This window comes from Pelecanus crispus, unplaced genomic scaffold, assembly GCF_030463565.1.
Source record: "Pelecanus crispus isolate bPelCri1 unplaced genomic scaffold, bPelCri1.pri SCAFFOLD_271, whole genome shotgun sequence".
In the NCBI taxonomy this organism is placed as follows: domain Eukaryota; kingdom Metazoa; phylum Chordata; class Aves; order Pelecaniformes; family Pelecanidae; genus Pelecanus; species Pelecanus crispus.
Genome location: NW_027461348.1, coordinates 4,333 through 10,690, shown reverse-complemented (window position 1 = coordinate 10,690; position 6,358 = coordinate 4,333).

The following is a 6,358-nucleotide window of genomic DNA, read 5'->3' as shown; positions in this document are numbered from 1 at the left end:
GGGCTTTAATCTTACTAGCTGAAATAACAACATTGGCGATAACGCAGCAGTACGCCCTACAAGGCGGACTGCTAACCCGAGTACCTGACTCGGGTCCGTGGCAGGCTCAGGCTCTGCTGTGCACCTTCGCCGGCTGCTACCCGAGCGAGCCAGGTTAAAGCCAGAATGGGTTTCCTTAACGCGCCGCAGTGACACCTTCCACTGACGGTATCTAGGTCACCGCGAGGGTCTTGATCTATTTGAAAAATGCCATGATTTTAAAGTATCGCAATGTCACTTGAAGATAAAACACGGTCAGAATTTTTTTTCAGCCAAAGTCCTGATTGCTGCTGATTTTATTAAGAGGAATAAAGGTAATACCATTTAATAGAGATAAACAAGCAATATGAATATATAAACGCATTATCCTGTACAGGTATTATACGTGCCTGAAAGATTAGCCATGTCATTCTCATACAGCCCCGATGATTTTATGATAATATGCCTACATTTTAGCCACTGAAGCTTTGAGAACCAATTTGAATTTATCCATTTCTTGACAATACAACTGTCATTATCGGGTACATTTTGTACTGAGGAGATCGTTACATGGAAATCTGCTAACTTGCTCTTTCTACTCTTCATTCGTTCACGTGGGATATTGGTTTTTGTGAGGGCAATTCTTCCTACCCTTGCATAAATACACCTTACTGAAGAGCAATATGGAGCATGGAGGGAAACCTGCCTCCAAGTTTAGCTCTGAAATAATTACAATTTCCGAATATATTTTTTGGGAAAGTTCAGGCAAACGGAGTGACAAAGCTGTAGCCCATGGTGCCACATACTTGCCACTTGCACAGAGTCAAAGAAAAGCCTCTGTAGGCAACCTACTGTACGTGGAGCGCAGCACAATGCTGTGGAGGGCACAGAGTAGTCCTCCTGCCAAATTTAAGTGGTAGCCCTTTGCTCGAGTGTTGTGCAGCAAAACCATTACGGCGCATTGGCTATTGTTCCCACTTCTGCTTACGCTTTTCATCTGAAGTGGTCGTTAGGTTTAAAAACCACAACAAATTGTAGGAGCAGAAAACAGAAGCTAAATTCCTGTCTTACAACAACTAGGAAACACAGTTAAGCCTTCTGTTGCATTTTCTTGCTCTGTTTTTTGGGTTTCGTTTTGTACCCAACTCTGGGCATTACATTGCACTCTGGCAGCCTGATAACTAATAGCTAGATGACGTAGCACATTTATAAGCTCCCAGCTTTCACTGGAGCCAGTCTAAAATGCAAACTAGCAATCTTACAATGCAAAGTACAGTTGGAAACAAAGCCCGAGTAGTTTTTATCTCAGCATATCTTTACATCCTCTGTTATTTACGGTGTGTTCACAGTGCATGTTCCTTGCTGTTACAGATTTCAGTCAAAAACCCGCTCTAGCACTACAGGTGAAAGCATCCTGCAGCTGTTTTCATCCTCCAAGGCCCAAAGCCACATTCTTACAGAAATCACATTTGTTTCCAAACAGACCCAAACCTTGTTGGTATTCTTCCGTGGGGAAGAGGAGAGTGGAAATTAACCCAAGAACAAATGCTGGATTCAACCATAAGCCACTGCTGAGTTGAGACCAAACTTCTTCTTGCTTCCAGGGGCTTTGGGGTTGGTTACTCTGGGTGAATTGTGTTTTTATCCCCTTTAGCAAAAGCAGATGAAGAAACCACTTACTGCAGTGGTATTAGATGATGTTTCAGCAGCGTTAAGTAGGTTTCTAATTGAGTTAGGCCAGGACCGTTGCGTTTTCCTTTGAAACAAGCATCCTTTTCCCTAACTTAGATGAGACTTCTGGTATTTTATTTTTGTTATTTTGGCTTAAAACCGGTATGTATTTTTTCTCAGCATGCATCTCCTTTGTGTCTCCATTGCCCAGACGCAGAACATCTTGTATGGAAGCTGGATGCAACCACTGGAGTCAAGTGTTTCATGGCTAAAACAAATACAAAGGTGATAAGGAACAGCCTGGTTTAGAGAGTACAACCAGCAAAGCTTTGAGGCATATGACCTGACCGTTAATTAAGATGGAAACAAGAAAAGAGCTATAATGACTTGCTTAATCCGATGTACTCTGACACAGTTAAACTTCTCCAGGTCTCTGGTAAAGATAAGACTGGTTTTCTTTATCTATTGTTTTTTTAATGTTCAAGGCTACAGAAATGCAAAAGTGCCAGATGGCCATGTAAGCTAAACAATGTGCAAAATCTTTCTTACATTATCACTAAATGCCCGGGGGGTGGGGTGGGGGGAGCAAGGTTATTTAATCATTAGAAGTCACTTAGCAGCACACGGCATTTAGCTGTCTTTATCAACTTACAAGAAGATTGGGTCTGTACCGTTGTGGGGCTTTTTTTTCTAATATGACAGGACACATATTTCATTCCCCTTCAAGTCATCTGGCGATATCTTGTGTGTCACTGAACTGTGGCACCATGCTAGTAAATAGGATGTTTTTCCACATGCACAAAAAAATCACCATGGTCCTATACCAAAATACAGCATTTTCCCCTGGAACACGTGAAGCTACTGTGTCAGCAGCAGCTAAATCCCATCAGCGTTCTGGGGTTTTGTTATGGTCCAGAGGAGAAAGTACTGGAGGGATGAGGAACTGTAGGTTCTGTTTTCTGTCTGTCCTGGTTTCGGCTGGAATAGAGTTAATTTTCTTCCTAGTACCAGGCATAGTGCTGTCCTGTCACCAATCTGATATTTGACCTTCAGCAACTCGTTTTACCTCTATCTTCCCTCCTGTCCTATCTTCCCTCCTGTCCTCCCTTTGTCTTTGTATATAGCGGCCGTAGTCAACAGGGACTCCAGAGACTTTGGGAGATGCATCTCAGCCATCTGAGCTGCCATGTTAATGTGATATCGTGCCTTGGCTAATTAGCTCTGCCCCTCGTCAGGACTACTGCGGCACAGTGCGGTGCTGACACACATACACTGCTTTTTAGCTTGAGAACGGTCTCAAGGATCTTCTGACAGGGTTGCATTACACAGAATAAGTAGTGTCTCCACTGCTGCCCTCCTGCAGGTCAGAGAAAGCAGGCCTCGTCGCTTTGCTAGCCCTGCTCTCACCCTGGATCATCCGTGGTCCCCCGCGGGGACCTGCATCCCTCCCCGCTTCCCTCTAAGCAGAAACGAACTGCTGAAATCTTCTTTAAGGAGGGGGAAGGCTCCTTCTTGCAGGAACCCCTTAGGCTCAAGCTACCATCTGGTGCCGCCACTTAATTCCCCTTTTCCCAATGCCTTCCTTTTGCATTTCACGCTTGTTCTCAATACCTTTGGTTTTGGAGGACTTCTCTGGTGCCCATCGCTTTCTCCCTGCGGGCTGAGGGCTTCGTGAGGACGGCACGGAAGACGGCTGGGGTGATGCTCGCGTGACGAAGCACTACCCAGGGTACATCTACACCTGGAACGGCAGCTCATGTTTTCCTCTGTCGAGGGCAGCATCTGCACAGATGACAGCAAAGGGTATTTAGTGACTGTGGCGGGGGGCAACGTTGCCAAAACAAGCTAGCTGGCAAGGCTGGCACCACGCTGGTGGGCTTCCAGTAGCCTGAAGGACTACCCCTTCATGCTCCTGCTAACCTCCCAGCAGCTCTTTTGGCCCTGCAGTCAGGAGTTAAATAGATTTTGAAGACCAAAAGGTTTATCAAATGAGTTTCTTTGCCCACCGCTGCAGAGGACTGTATAGATTTTTGGCCTGTTAACACCATATTAAATCCACAGGTAAGCTGCCGGTGCCAGGCAGCGGGCTGGGAGCCGGCACCCCCGTTGCCTTCAGTGCCACGTTGGTGGCTCAACCTGACGGCAAAGGGCACCCCAGCATCGAGGTCCCAGCCTGGAGGCATCAGGGCGAGCACGGCTCGGGGGGCCCGGGGAGGCCTCGGCCCCGCCGGTCCCCAGCACCGGGCTCTGCCTTGAACCGTCCCTGCCCTTGAACCTGCTGGCCGGGCCCCCGCGGGCCTGGCCCCGCTCCGAGGCGAGCGCCGAGGCCCTGAGGAGAGCCCCGGCCGCGGGAAGGGCGGCGGGGAGGAGCCCCCCGGGGCTCTGAGGCGACCCGAGAGGCCCCGAGCCCGGGCCCGCCGCCGCTGCGCAGCCCGCCCGGCGCTGCCGGTGCCTGGCACGGCGCTGCCGCTGCCCTCCCCGCCGGGCCCGGGGCCCGGCCCGCCCCGGCCCGCCCCGGGCGCGGATTGGCGGGGCCGGCGCGGCCCCTCCCGCCGCCGCGGCTGGGAGCGGGGGGGGATCCGGTCGCGCCGAGCCCAGCCTGGCGGCTCCGCGCAGCTGCCGCCGCCGCCGGGACGCCCCTTCCTCCTCCCCGCGGGAGCACCGCCGGCCCCGCTCCGGGTAGGCTTCTGGCGGGGACGGGACGGGGTGGCGGCGGCGGCGGTGGCGGCGGCCGCTCGGCTCGGGGCCGCGGGCAGGTGGGCGGCGAGCAGGCCCAGTGCGCATCGCCCGCTCTCCCGGCCGGCCATGGCGGCTCCGGGGGCCGCTGAGGGGCCGCTGGCCGCCCGCCGGCCGGGGCTGCGAGGCGCCGGGCTCCGCGGAGGGCACCGGGCCTCCTCGCTCCCTCGGCGCGGCGGCCTCCCCGCCGCCGCCGCCCTCCGCTGCCTGCGGGGTTTTATTGGATTTCATTTCATTTTATTTTAGTTCTTCCCTCCGCTCCCCGAGGCGCCGGCACCTTTCTCCCGTGCCGGGGCACCGCGGGCTCGGAGGGGGGCCGCCTCCCTTTTGGGGGGGGGGGGTTGTTCCCCCGCGTTGTGCCCCGGCCCCTCTGGCCGCGCTCCCGTGGCCTTCCCGCCTCCGGCCCGGCGGCTCTGACAGCGTGAGCCCGGTGGGCGCCGGGCCCGTCCCCTCGGGGCCTGCGGGCAACCACGCAGGGTTTTTCTTTTAAAAAAAAAAAAAAAAAAAAAAAAAACCAAACCCGAAAACCCACGTATTTTTCCCCAAATTTTGGTCTTCTGAGTACTGTCACTTCCTGATCGTGTTTTGTCTGTGCGGGTTACCCCGTGCTTCGTAGGTCTGTCAGCCTTTCAGAGGAAGGCTCGGTAAACGTGAACGGTGATCTAAAAATAAAGCTTTAATCGTTATTAGGTGTTGTAGGTACCACTCCTAATAACGTGTTCACGCGGGGATGGCGTAAGAACCTAAGGAAAGGTTAAAAGTACAATTACAGTGGAAGTGATTTCTTCTCAAAATTACTTCCTCCGAGGCCTTGCTGGAAACACTAAGTGTAGCTTTTAGTTTCTTCAGTCAACCGAGGCGATTGACTTGTGCCGTGTGGCTTCCAGTTGAGGGGGAAAAAAAAAAAAAAAAAATCTCCTTCTGTCAGCCCGAGAAGTGTGTCCGACGCTTGTCCTGCGAGGTGCTCCGTACAACGCCCGACATCAGCCTGCGTCTCTCTGCTCTGCTTCTCGATAACCGGCTTGGACGGGGCTGGAAAGCACAGCCACAGCAGCTCGGGGCTCGTCGAGGGCTGTAAAACCCGCCTGCGAAGCTGCGTAGGTACTCAAGTGGTTAACCCTGCCGCGCTGCGTGCTGTCTTGGCTATGCCGTGGCTCTCGGTATCCAGTTTTGGTAGCCTGAGATATCCAGGCTAGCTTTGAACCGGCTAACGTGCGGCGCAGACTCGAGTTGTGAGTCTTAATGAGTGTTTGCGTAGTGCTTCATGTTTTCTCGGATGAAAGGTTTAACATAATTGGCCATTATAATTGTCTGTCACCCCTAAAGAAGAGCCAAAAAAAAAAAAAAAAAGCAGCGTGGAGGTAGGCAGTTGTTTTGGAAGTCCAGAGTCTAAACCCGTAAATGCCTGTAGGCTGTTAATGTTGTTACTGCTTAACGTGGAGGCAGCAAAATGACTGACTGGGGGAAAAAAAAAAAAAAAAAATCATCTAGTTCTGATCTCCTTTTGAGCCATTTGAACAGCATGGTCCGGACAAATGACATCCTGCTTACGTTTGAGCTCCTTCAGTGCTGAGAATTCCTAATGCGACTCCAGTTGCACCAGCGTTGCAGGGGTTTTTTTGTGGGTTTTATTCCCCCCCCCCCCCCCCCCCCCCCCAATCTTAACTGGAAACCTTTTACAGTGTTTTGATTCCTTTTTAATAAATGGCTAATCCCTTGCTGCAGGGGATGGGAGTGTTTTGAATGCAGCGTTTTTGGGTCCTGAGGGGAGGGGGAAGAGAGCGCCTTGCACTGCTTTCCAGCAGCCACCCACCTTCCCCAGGCCTGAGTGAAAGAGCCTTATTGACTGGTTTTGAAGGTAACGTTCCCAATTCTCCTCTTACATGCTAAAACCATAAATTTGCTGTAGCGCAGAGCCTTTGAGGGAAAGAAA